A 14527-nucleotide genomic window follows, 5' to 3' on the forward strand; every position below is an offset into this window, starting at 1 on the left:
AGCAGGACACTGGATATGGCTCTTGCACCCAGTATCAGGAATGTACAAATGTCTTTATTCAAAAATACAAAATAAATTATCTGTAGGCATGGACAATGATAGCAGTAAACCATTATGTATTGTTAATGGAAACCAGTAACTGATGGTTATAGTGATCAGCCAGCCTTCTCTTCATTTTCTTCAGGTGACATCTCTGAAGTTATTGCTGAGGAACCTGCCTTGAGCTTCCTGTTACAGTTCATTGATAAGGGCAAAGCACTATTCTAGGAGTTAGAACATGCCACCTCCTATACTCCCTCCCATTCCACCCATTGCGCCCATTCCAGGGTCCTGCTCTTCTTTAGGAATTTTGTCCACTACAGCTTCTGCTGTAGTTAGCAAGGAAGCCACCCCAGCAGCATCCAGTAAAGCAGTTCTTACAACCTAAATTCACCATGTTCATAAAATCTCCGAGCATAGCATCATAACCAACTTCTGAGGAACTCTGCAGAATTTTCTCAACTATCAAAGATCCTTCAACACCTGCATTCTTAGCAATTGTCATTGCAGGAATTTTAATAATTTCCGTACCTATTTTCTGATCTTCATTAGAAGGTTTTAAGGAATCCAAGGCTGGGATGCATTGAAGCAGAGCACAGCCCCCTCCTGGAACAATGCCTTTTTCAACAGCTGCTCTTGTAGCATTGAGAGCATCCGTAACTCTGTCTTCTAATTCACTTCAACAACACTTGTTCCTCCAACCTTCAACACAGCTACTCCATCTGATAGTTTAGCGAGTCTTTCAAATGAAACCTTTTAGCTTTTCCTTTTCATATTCACTAGTTGTGATGTCTAGCTGCTCAGTGATTTCTTGAATTCGTTTCTCAATTTGAGCTTTGTCACCCTTTCCTTTTAAAAGCATGGTATCATCTTTGGTGACAATGACCTTTCCAACTTTTCCTAAGTCATGAGCTTGAACATCTTCAAGATTTAGATTTAGCCCCTCTTCTCCAAATACCGCACCACCAGTGGCAATAGCCAAATCTTTAAGCTGATTCTTCCTAATGTCCCCAAAACCTGGAGCTTTGACTGCTACGACCTGAAGACCAACTTTTAGCCTGTTCAAAACCACTGTGCTTAGAGCTTCTCCATCAACATCTTCAGCAATTATGACCAAGTGCTTCCGATGAGCATTAGCAATTTCAAGAGCAGGTACAATGGACCGGACACTAGAAATTTTCTTTTCACTCAACAGAACATAGGCATCTTAGAATTCACATTTTGACCTTTTGATATGTTAATAAAATATGGGGAAATATATCTTCTGTCAAACTTCATGCTTTCAATAGTTTCTAACTCATCATTCAGGGTTTTTCCATCCTTCAGTGTGATGATGCCTTTCCTTCCAACCTTTTTCATTGCATCAGAGGTGATGTTTCCAATGTCTTTGTCTCCATTTGCAGAAATTGTAGCAACCTGAGCAATTTCTTCAGTGATTGTCACAGGTTTAGATTGTCTTTTTAGTTCAGCAATTACGGCATCAACAGCCAACATCACACCTCTCCGGATTTCTACTGGATTAGCCCCTTTGCTGATCTTCTCAAAGCCTTCCTTGGCAATAGAATGTGCCAGAACAGTAGCAGTGGTAGTGCCATCCCCAGCCTCTTTATTTGTGTTATTGGCAACATCTTGAACAAGTTTAGCTCTGATATTTTTATATTTATCCTTTAGATCAATATTTTGCCTTTGCAAAAATGACCCCATCTTTTGTTACTTTGGGACTTCCCCAATCACTGTTCTTCCCTTTGGCCCCATTGTAACAGCTACAGCATCAGTTGAAAGGTCTACACCTTGAAGCATTAAGGCTCGAGCATCCGCAACAAATTTTACATCTTTGGCATAGGCCCGAGTGAGATGAGGAGCCAGTGCCCAGGACACTGGTCTCATCTGGCGAAGGACTGTGGGCAGACAAATTTCTTGATAGATATACTTACCAAAGTTAAATCAAGATCTCATAACCAATTTAAATAGATCAACAACCCCTAAGGAAATAGAAACAGTTATTGAAAGTTTCCAAACCTCTCTTTCTTCTAACTCCCTCTCCCCTCCCCCATGCTCCCAATTAGTTTAGGAGATCTTGCCCCTTTCCCCTTCTCCAGGGGACCATGGATGTCTCCCTTAGGGTCTTTCTTGTTTCCTCGCTTCTCTGGTGGTGTAGATTGTAAGCTGGTAATCCTTTTCTCTAGGTCTAAAATCCATATATGAGTGAGTACATACCATGTTTGTCTTTTTGTGACTGGGTTACCTTGCTCAGTATGGTTTCTTCTAGTTCCATCCATTTGCCTGCAGATTTCAAGATTCCATTGCATTTTTTCTGCTGAGTAGTACTTCATTGTCTAAATGTACCACATTTTCTCCCTCTATTCAGTTGAGGAGCATCTAGGTTGCGTCTGGGTTCTGGCTATTCCAAATAATGCTGCTGTGAACATGGTTGAACAGATGTCCTTGTTGTATGACTATGTTTCTTTTGGATAACTCTGAAATCCAGTTGCAGAGAGGGAGGAGTGATGAGTAAATGGGTCAAGACCAGTCTGGAGAAACCCACAGAAACAGCTGACCTGAACAAGGGGTTGCTCATGGACAACCAGCATAGGACTATTCCAGACACCCTGAACAAGGAGGTCTGTTTGGAGGTCTGGGCAATCTATGGAGCCACTGGTAGTGGATCAGTATTTACCCCTAGTACACAAATGGACTTTGGGAGTACACTCTACAAAGAGGGATACTCTCTCAGCCTAGACACATGGGGGATGGTCTAGGCCCTGTTCCAAAAGATATGACGGACTTTGAAGATCCTCCATGGAAGGCCTTACCCTCCCTGGGGAGCAGAAAGGATTTGGAATAGGGGAGGAGGAGGGGATGGAGAGGGAACTGGGATTGACATGTAAAAGAAGCTTGTTTCTAATTTAAATAAAGAAAGTCTCCAAACCAAACAAAGTCCAGGAAGAGTTTTAATGCATAATTCTACCAGAATTTCAAAGAAAAGCTAACCCAAATCCTCCTCAAATTATTCTACAAAATAGAAACAGTAGTAACATTGCCAAATTCATTTTAGGAAGCCACAGTCACCCTGATACACAAACCACACAAATAAACATAATTATAGACCAATTTCTCTTCATGAACATTGATGCAAAAATACTCAATAAAATACTCATAACTCAAATCCAAGAATACATAAAAGAGATCATCCATCTTGATCAAGTGGACTTTAACTCAGGGATGTAAGGATGGTTCACAATATGAGAATCTGTCAGTGTAATCTACCATATAAACAAACTGGAAAAAAATACATGGTCATCTCACTAGATGCTGAAAAATCTTTAACAAAATCTAAACACCTTCATAGTAAAAGTCTTAGAGAGATCAGGGATATAAGGGATGTACCTAAATATAATAAAAGCAATATACAGCACACTGGTGGTCAACATCAAATTAAATTGAGAGAAACTCAAAGTAATTTCCCTAAAATCAGGAGCAAGACAAGGCTGTCTGCATAGCTATTCAATATAGTACTTGATGTTCTAGCTAGAGCAGTAAGAGAACTAAAGGAAATAAAAGGGATACAAATTGGAAAGGAAGAAGTAAAAATATCATTCACAGATAATGGGTTGGTGTATATACATAAGAAGCCCTCAAAATTCTACAAGGAAACCTGTACAGCTAAGAAACACCTTCAGCAAAGTTGCAAGATACCAGTTAACAACAGCAACAACAAAAAACCACACTAGCCTTCTGTGATGATACCTTCCTTAAACAAATAAAACTTGTCTGAGATCAAAGGGTGGAGCTTGCCAATAGCTAATCATAGAGTTCTGGAGGTCTGTACAGACAGTCAAGAATGAGATGCTTGGGCGGAAAGAGGAAGTGAGGTGGTTGAGCAGAGATGGGAAGTGAGATGGCTGGGTGGAAGATATTAGCATGAAGAAACAAGAACTCACTCTCTTTTTCTGCTGGGAAGCTAATGAGGTAAAGGTGGCTTTGGCTTGTTCCTTCTTCTCTCTGATATCTCAGCATTTTCCTCTACATTTCACTTGGGTTTTTATTATTTAGACCAATTAAGAACTCCATTTACATTTTGGCAAAAAGGGGGGAAATGATATGGGATAATGCTGTTGTAAACTGTAAAGATTTGTCACTCCTATTAGGTTATTAAAATCCTGATTGGTCAGTAGCCGGGCAGGATGGGTGTAGGTGGGGGTACCAGACTAGGAGAATGCTGGCAGGAGGAAGGCAGAGAGTGAGTCAATAGCCAGACACAGAGGGAACAAAATGAGAATGACTCACTGAGAAAAGGTACCAAGCCACATGGCTAAACATAGATAAGAATTATGGGTTAATTTAAGTTTAAGAACTTGTTAGTAATAAGCCAGAGTAATAGGCCAGTAGTTTATAATTAAATATGCCTTTATGTGTTTATTTGGAACTGAATGGCTGCAGGACTGGGTGGGACAGAAACTTTCATCCACAGCCCTCCTATATACAAAGGATAAATGGGCTGAGAATGAAATCATGGAAACAACACCCTTTACAATAGTCCCAAATAATATAAAATATCTTGGGGTAACTGTAATCAACCAAGTGAAAGACCTGAATGATAAGAACTTCAATGCTCTCTCCCGGTGGGTGCAGGTGGATCCAAGACTCCAATGGCTGCATGGTTTGGTCCGCCCTCAGGTCTCTGGGGGATCCAGTGGGCTGGATGGAACTATGTGCATTCCCCTGGTGAGGATACTCAAAGGAGGGGGAAAGATGGGCAGGAGAAGGCCCCAAACTCACCTCTCCCATTGAGTGCAAGTGACTACAATGGCAGCAGATGCTGGCTGGTTTGGTCCCCCCCCCCATCTTGAGAAGTCAGGTGTAAATCTGATAAGCCTGCCTTTATATGTTCCCTGGTCTTTCTCCTTTGCAGCTCTTAATATTCTTTCTTCATTCTGTATATTTTGATTAGTATGTGGTGTGGGAACTTTCTTTTTGGTCTAGTCTATTTGGTGTTCTGTAAGCCTTTTGTATTTTCATAGGCACGTCCTTCTTTAGGTTTGGGAAGTTTTCGTCTATGATTTTGTTGAATATATTTTCTGTGTCTTTGAGTTGTACTTGTCCTTCTTCTATCCATATTGTTCTTAGCTTCTGTCTTTTCATGGTGTCCCAGATTTCCTGCATGTTTTCAGTTAAGGATATGTTGGACTTAAAATTTTCTTTGACAGATGAACCTATCTCCCCCAAATTATCTTCAATGCCTGAAATTCTCTCTTCTATCTCTTGTATTCTGTTGTTTATGCTTGCATTTGTGGTTCCTGATCATTTACTCAGATTTTCCATTTCCAGAATTCCCTTGCTTTGTGCTTTCTTTATTGCCTCTATTTCAGATTTCATGTATTGAATTGTTTCCTTCATTTATTTGAATGCTTTACTTTTTTTTTTAAGTGACTTGTTGATGTCTTCCAAGTTTGTCTTTTCCTCCATTTCTTTAAGAGAATTTTTCACTTCCTTCTTAAAGGCCTCAATCATCCTCATAAAGTTATTTTTTAGGTTGTTTTCTTCTACTTCATCTGTGTTGGGATGTTCAGGTCTTGCTGTTGTAGCACCTCTAGTTTTGAGCAGTGCCATATTGCTCTTTATATTGTTGAGTGTGTTCTTACTTTGTCACACATCTCTTCCTCTAATTCATATAGGTGGAACTTGTGGTTCAGTAGTGTCTCTTTTTCCAGGTGGTATAGTTGGGGGCTGTGGCTCCGTTGACTTCTCCTTCAGGCACAAGAAGAGCAGAACTTCCAGTAAATGCTCCTCCTGGTGGAAGTGGGCCCAATGCACAGGTGTTCAACTCTTGAGGTCAGGTGGGGCTACAGCTCCTGTGGACCCTCCTTGTTGGAAGTGTAGATGGGGTTGAGGGTCCAGTGGTTGCTGTGGTAGTGGAGTATCTCCACCAACAGTCTTTTAAAAATTAGCATGTATTTTTAAGATTATGATAATAATCTTTCCTTCCAAACCTTCCCATTTACCCCTCTCTTATCTCCTTCAAATTAATGGTCTCTTTTTTCACTAATTGTTACTACATGTATATACATATAAATAAAACCTGTCTGAATAATGGCAATACTTTTTAAGAGTTTCACTTCAAGTGATTGAAATGTTTAAAAGTTCACACAGTTAAATTTAATGATATTGTTACTTGTTTCAAGTTATTCATTTAATTTGTATTTACAAGATACATTTTACAAAGTTATTCACACATAACATCTTTTTTCTTTTTTAATTTAAATTAGAAAGAAACTTGATTTACATGTAAATCCCAGTTCCCTCTCCATCCCCTTCTCCACTGCCCGCCCCTGCTATCCCCCTATCCTATTCCCTTTCTGCTCCCCAGGGAGAGTGAGACCTTCCATGAGGGAATCTTGCATTCTGTTATATCAACCGCGCCCCCCCCCCCCGCAATGTGTCTAGGCAGAGAGAGTATCCTTCTATGTGGAATGGGCTCCCAACGTCCATTTGTGTACTAGGGATCAATGCTGATCCACCACCAGAGGCCCCATAGATTGCCCAGACCTCCAAACTAACATCTACATTCAGGGTGTCTGGAATAGTCCTATGCTGGTTTCCCAGCTATCAGTCTGGGGTCTGTGAGATTCTCCTTGTTCAGGTCAGCTGTTTCTGTGGGTTTCTTCAGTCTGGTCTTGACCCCTTTGTTCATCACTCTTCCCTCTATGCAACTGGATTCCAGGAGTTCAGCTCATTGTTTAGCTGTGGGTGTCTGTTTCTAGATACAAAGAAAAGGATTACCAGCCTACAATCCACACTATCAGAGAAACTAGGAAACAATGAGGACCCTAAGAGAGGCATACATGGTCCCCCAGATCATGGGAAAGAGACAAGATCTCCTGAGCTAATTTGGAACATCATTTTTTTTTTTTATAAGAACAGATTTCTCCAGCAGTTTACAATATCCAGCTACCATTTACAGTAAGCTTTCACATTATATTTCAGTGTTTTGTATTTGATGTACTACCTTGTATTCATGCACCCTAAAGGCAGACTTATCAGAATTACCCCTGAGTTCTCCGTGGAAACTCTGAAAGCCAGAAGGTCCTGGATAGATATTCTATAAACATTAAGAGACCACAGATTCCAGCCCAAACTACTATACCCAGCAAAACTCTCAACCACTATATATGGAGAAAACAATGTATTCCATGACAAAACCAGATTCACAGATTCACAGAATATAAATCCACAAATCCAGCCCTATAGAAAGTTCTGGAAGAAAAACTCCAACCCAAGGAAGTTAACTACACTCACAAAAACATAGAGAATAGATAATCTCACTTTACCAAAAGCCAGAAATAGGGGAAAAACTCACATACAATACCACCACCAAAAATGAATCCAAAACAAACAATAAAAAACAATCAATGGTCATTAATATCCCTTAATATCAATGGTCTTAACTCACCTGTAAAAAGACACAGGCTAACAGAATGGATATGAAGACAGAATACATCCTTCTGCTGCATAGGAGAAACACACCTCACCTTCATAGATAGATATTACCTCAGAGTTAAGGGTTGGGAAATTATTTTCCAATCAAATGAACCTCAGAAGCAAGCAGGTATAGCTATCCCAGTGTCTAACAAATTAGACTTCAAACTAAAATTAATCAAAAGAGATGAAGAAGGTCATTTCATATTCATTACAGGAAAAAATCCTTCCAGATGAAGTCTCAATTCTGAACATCTATGTCCCAGAGCTGAAATCAATAAAGTGGAAACAAAGAAAACAATACAAAGAATCAATGAAACAAAGAGTTGGTTCTTTGAGAAAATCAACAAGATAGACAAACCTTTATCCACCAAACCAAAAGGCAGAGAGAGAGAACGTGCAAACTAATAAAATCAGAAATGAAAAGGGGAACATAACAACAGACACTGGAGAAATTCATAGAATCATCAGGTCATACTTTGAAAACCTGTACTCCACAAAATTGGACAATTTAAAGGAAATGGACCATTTTCTGGATAGATCTCACTTACCAAAATTAAATCAAGAACACATGAATGTTAAATATATCTATAACCCCTAACAAAATAGAAGCAGTCATCAACAGTCTTCTGACTAATAAAAGTCCAGGACCAGATGGTTTCAGCACAGAATTGTACCAGTAATTCAAAGAAGTGCTAATACCAATAATCTTCAAATTGCTCCACACAATAGAAACAGAAGGATCATTGCCGAACTCTTTTTTAGGAGACTACAATTACCTTGGTACCCAAATCACACAAAGACACAACTAAGATAGAGAACTAATACCAATTTCCCTCATTAACATTAATGCAAAAATACTCAATAAAATACTGGCAAATCGAATCTAAGAACACATCAGAAAAATCATCCACCATGATCAAGTAGGCTTCATCTCAGGGATGCAAGGATGGTTCAACATACCAAAATCTATCAATGTAATCCACCATATAAACAATCTGAAAAAGAAAAACTACATGATTGTCTCACTAGGTGCTGAAAAAGCCTTTGACAAAATCAACACCTTTTCACGGTAAAGGTCTTGGAGAGATCAGGGATAACAGTAACATACCTAAACATAATAAAGGCAATATACAGCAAACCTACAGCCAACATCAACCGAAATGTAGAGGTAATTGGGAAAAGATGTATAAATGTATTTGTTGATGCTGTTTTGTACTGCTGTTGTTGCTGTGTTCTGAACACAACCACTGCATCATTCTGTCCTCCTTCCTCCTCCAGTCAGTCCCTCTGTGTCCTTCCACACTTTGCTTTTGTTTTCATGGCACCTGTTCAACTGAGATTTTATGTGTCCATACAAAACCTAAGACCCACAAATGAGAGAAAACTTGTGGTGTTTGTTTTTCTGAGTCTTTCTTAACACATTTACTGTGACTTTTTGCAGCTGCATCCATTTTCCTACAAGCAGTATGACTCCACAGTCTTAGTGGCTGAAAAACAGTCCATGTTATACACTATATCTTAAGTGTATATATTTGAAGACCTATGTTCTAAATAGTTGTGTTAAATTATTTTTGTCTACATAAGGATTAGCAATAATTAAAGCTTAAATTAGTCATATTATTCTCTATTTTTATACTATCAAATCTTGGATAATTTACAGAATAGTTGACATTAGTTCAAGTGCATTGTGGATTAAGCACACTATTTTATTTAAAAATGTACATGTTTTCTAAACTATTATTTTCTTATCTCATATGTATGAGTGTTTTGCCAGCATGGATGTCTGTGCATTACATGCATTTCTGGTACCAAAAAGGTCAGAAAGTGCTGATAGATCTCTGGAGCCAGAATTACAGAGGATTGTGAACTGTTATGTGAGTGGTAGGAATTGAATCCTGGTACTCAGGAAGAGCAGCTGGAGTGATGCTTTTGGATGCTGAGCTACCTCTCCAACCCCATAATTTCTATTATTCTAGTTCATTTTCATCTAAAAATATCATAGTATAGATTAAAATATTGGTGAGTAGTGATGTTTTCACTTTTCCAGGACACAATGGTCACAGAAAGGATAGTGGAGGTATTCCCTTTAACTTATTAAGGGAAGAGTCAGAATTAACATGAGCACTGTTTATTCTTCATCTAAGATTTTACTTTACATTGAAAGCTGTTGTTAGGAATAGGAAACAATACTTTAATTGTTTCACAGAATTATGAGTACCTTATTGATAGCAAAATGCAAAATCCATTTCATTTAGAGACTGTGATGATTTCTCCTGGGATCTGGGGAGGTCTCAGTCTCCTCTGAAAGGAGCAAGCCAGCATTCTATTTTAATTCAGCTATGTAAACAACTAACTGCTCTCTGGAAGATTTGTTTTGTTGAAGCCTGGCATTGATAAAAAATGAGATGCACTAAAGCATAGAGAATAAGAAGCAAAAGAGACAGAATTGGACATAGTTATTTTATTTCCCTATGATCTATGAAAGGCATGCTGTTATCAGTCTAATATTTCATAAATAACAACTATAGATCTTCTGACCCAGATGAAAACAGAAATAAGAATGAAAAAAAGATGACCTGCATGTGTCCTTCTCTACGATAAAGTCTGTATGAGTAGAATTATCTTTTTTTTCCAGATTTTTTTTATTTGAATTAGAAACAAGATTGTTTTACATGACAATCACAGGTCCTGTCTCCATCCCGTCCATCTCTACCCTCCCCCCCAATAACTAAAACCCTACCTGTCACATATCCTTTCTGCTACCTCTGGATGGTGAGGCCTTCCATAGGGTGTCATCAGAGTCTATCGTATCCTTTGGGATATGGCCTAGGCCCACTCTCGGGTGTCTTGGCTCAGGGAGTATTCCTCTATGTGGAATGGGCTCCCAAAGTCCACACCTATGCTAGGGATAAATACTGAACTACTACAGGAGGTCCCGTAGATTTCTGAGGTTTCCTCATTGAAACCCATGTTCCGTCTCATGCTGGTATCCCAGCTATCAGTCTGGGGTGCAAGAGTTCCCCAATGTTCAGGCCAGCTGTTTCTGTGGGTTTTGCCAGCCTGGTCTGGACGGGAAGAGGGAGAGGGAGCTAGGAGAATGAGAAGAGGACAAGAGGAGGGATGCAGAGGACATGAGGGAGCAGAAAGGTTGAATCAGGCGAAGAATAGAAGATAACAAGAATGGAGATACCATAATAGAGGGAAATATTTTAGGTTTACAGAGAAATAAGGCACTAGGGAAATATCTGGAGATCTACAAAGATGACACCAGCTAACAATCTGAGCAACAGAGGAGAGGCTACCTTAAATGCCCTTACCTGATAATGAGATTGATGACTGACTTATGCATAGCCCACATCCAGCAGTTGGTGGAAGTAGAAGCAGACACCCACAACTAATCACTGAACTGAACTGGAATCCAGATGCAGAGAATGACGAGTGAAGAGCAGATTGGAATTAACTTGCTTGCTTCTAGTCAAAGTATATTTCTTCCCAGATAAATGTTACTTGTACTCACATATAATAGAATATATAAATTCTAACTCATATAATTTTAATGTACATCTGAAACATGGTTCACCAAGCACACAGGATTCTTGTTTCTATTCTGGAGTATTTGTACAATTCTTGTTAAGTGGACAGAGATCCTTGTGAGGATCTGAGCTGATGCTCAGTGTGGACCAATGCATATTAATCACAGCCACTATTCACTTAAGATTTTGCATGTACTTAAGGTGCCTTTTATGAAACAATGAAATCAAACAAACACTCTATAATGAAGACTATGTGGAAGTTTCTGTTGCAAATGCTGAAACAGAGGCAAAGGATTTTTATTGAGTTGCTCAAGTTCACAGAGATAGTATGTACATGACCAGGAGGTTGCACATCTAGCTCATGGTTCCAAAGTTCTCAGTGTTTAGGACTGGTATATTTTCCATCTCCAAGTGTGGCTTAGGTTCTAGCTTGATATATCATGAACAATAAATTAGAATCATTACTTGATTACAGTAGTTATAACATTCCATTTTACTCAATTAGTATGATTCAGGAAACAGAAACAAGATTGGAAATAGTTTGATTACACAAATAAGAAAAAAGAAAAAAATAGCAGAGTAGGAAAAGGTGGACAGGGACCAACAATGTTGCAGATGGAAAGAAAATGATTCTGAGGTCATCTTTTCTAATCCCTTTCATTTTCAGAATGAAATCCAAGCAAACATATTCATAATTATAATTATATGTATAGAGATGACCCTACACATTGTCTTCTCATACCACTTGCATTTTTTCCTTAGAGGATGCTGTCCTTGGTAATTTTATTACTGAATTTATTGTGAGCAATCTGAGTACCTAGGATGCATTAATATAAATTCATGCGCCACTGCTCACTAACTTTCCTTTTAGTTTTTCTTTTCTCCTATATCACTATCCAGTTTATTCTGATAGTTTTGAAACAGTATGTAGTTTGTCAGTACAGCAGTTGGTAAAAGTAACAGGTTAGCTCAGCTATAAAAATACTTGCTGAAATACCAATAGCTTGTAATGGTGCTAAGAATTAACATATTCAAACAGAAATAGAGATCCTGAAAATTTTGATAATCAAAATCATATGCTACACACAGAAATACACTAAATAATATTGGATTTATTTAAAACACATTGAGGTCTAGTCATCTGAGACAGGATGAAATATAAATGAAGAGTGAAAACATTTAGAGATCTATAAGATCTGCTTCTGATAAAACAGCATGGAAGTAGTAAGCTGGACACATCAGGATAGGTGCTACTTTGTGTACTACAAAGATCATATTATAAAGTACTCCTCAAAATATTAACAGTTTAAAAGACTGGCATGGCATCCAATGATATACTTAAGAGTTTATTCATATCTCTACTTTTTGAGTTTCTTGCTGTCATCATTTAGGTTTGTTTTTGCTTTTGGAGGACTCCTTCTGGGTGGTGGCTAATATCTGTGACATTGAGAAAGTGGTTTTAAACATATGACAGAGGCACTTTTGTCTCTACTGAGATCTTGAGGCAAAACCTAAGTACTTTTCAAAGTATTAACACCCGGAGTGTGGACATACTTGCCAGAGAAATTAAGCAGATGCTCACCAAGTGCCTACCTCTTCTTTATTTACTGTAAAAGTTATTGATGAGGATATGCTTTGTGACAGAATGGATTCACAATCTTGTTCAAAATGTCTTGGCAGGTCCTGTTCTGTGCCCTTGCCTTTTAAACAAGCGTGGTAGAAGACTAAATGGAACTGAGGAACAATGTCACAGACTTTATCCTCCAGGGTCTCACTAAGGATTTAGCTGGGCAAAAGGCATTGTTTGTCATGTTTTTACTCATCTACATTGTCACAATGGTGGGAAACCTGCTCATCGTGGGGACAGTGATTGTCATGTGTATGTAAGGCACACAGTGTGGTGATAGAAAATGCAGACAATAAAAGAATTACTCAAGTGAAAATACTAATTTGTCCACTCAATATGCTATCCATGTTCTTTATTTTTATGTGCTAACATCTGAAACCTACTCACTGAGTCAGTTCAACATGTGATTCACTTTATTGCCTACATGTTATGTTTATTAGTCTTTGAATTTTATTATAATAATTTTATTATAATCAAATTATAAAATATTATTTTATAATTTGAGTCAATATAATTGGATGTACATTTTCTATTTGTTTTTCTTTTACATTTAAGATTAATATAACTCCACCATTTACCATTTTCCTTTCTTTCATCCAAACCCTCCCATATATCCACCTTGCTCTTTCAAATTCGTGGCATCTCTTTTAACTAATTTTTGTTATGTGTGTGTGTGTGTGTGTGTGTGTGTGTGTGTGTGTGTGTGTGTGTGAATGAGTGTGTGTGTTCCTACATATAATCTGCCAAGTCTGATAATTTTATTCATAAGAATGTTTTCAGGCAGGGCTGACCATTGGGCATTCCATCACCAGTTGGTGTGCTCTTCCCTGGAGACTATATCTTCCATTCTGGTATTCTTTATTTACTTGTGGGTTTTTTTTTTGTATTGTTGAAACCACATGGTCTTTCCCCATCTCCTTTGGCATATTTATTGTTGTTGTCCTTGTTCAGCTCATGCTTATGCAGTTATTCTGGTGAGACTTTATTGGTGCATCTTCTGACACTACCAGGAAACACAGTGTCAGAGAAAACTCTATGACCTTCTCTGTTTTTCAGAATCTTTTTTCTCCTCTTTCACAATCTTCCTTGAGCCTTAGGTACAGGAGTGTTTTGTAGATAAATCCATTTTTACTGGGCTCCATGACTCTGAATTTGATTTTCTGTAATGGACTTCACCTGATGCAAAGAGAAGTTTTCCTAATAAGGGCTGAGGATTCCACTTAGCTGTGGATATTAGAATGTAGTTAGGGATTATGTTGGTTTAGTCATATTGTAGTTGTGGTTCTTTTAAGATTAATGACTTCATTGTCTTATGCCTCATCTAACTCATTTTCGTGGAGCACATCTATATGGGAGTACCAACTTCTATTTGAGATGTATTGTTTCAGTTATTAATTTTTATTTATTTCTGATGAGACATAGGTGTCTGGATTATGTTGTTGGTAGTGTTTCTTTTTATATAACAACAACTTAAGCATTTTATTTATCCATTAAGCTTCTTAGTATCACAATGGAATGATGAGGAAACAAGAACAAGAACAACAACAACAAAAAAAAAACGCGAGTCTTGGCGAATCTCTGACAAAGAGCAGAGACTTCAAGGCAATCGGAGGGGCAGAAGGCTCGACATAAGCAGTTCTGCTGTGGCATTTCTCCTGGGCTGCCTGGGCCATGAGGGGTGGGTTGGTAGAATGGTCAGAAGGTGGCACTGTCATAAGCGGTCCTTGGCTATTCTGACTCAGGACTGATAGAAACATGATCTGCATGGACCACGCCGTGGGATCTCTGGGTGCCTCCCTGGCATCCAGCCACATGACCTGGCAACACTACCAGTGCCAAATGGACCCTA

General features: G+C 38.5%; 1 pseudogene; it reads right to left on the minus strand.

Moving 5' to 3' along the window:
• Positions 1–270: 270 nt before the first annotated feature.
• On the minus strand, positions 271–14492 carry LOC113836339 (annotated as a pseudogene).
• Between the last annotated feature and the right edge of the window lie 35 nt (positions 14493–14527).

The sequence above is a fragment of the Cricetulus griseus genome, chromosome 6 (genome assembly GCF_003668045.3).
Source record: "Cricetulus griseus strain 17A/GY chromosome 6, alternate assembly CriGri-PICRH-1.0, whole genome shotgun sequence".
In the NCBI taxonomy this organism is placed as follows: domain Eukaryota; kingdom Metazoa; phylum Chordata; class Mammalia; order Rodentia; family Cricetidae; genus Cricetulus; species Cricetulus griseus.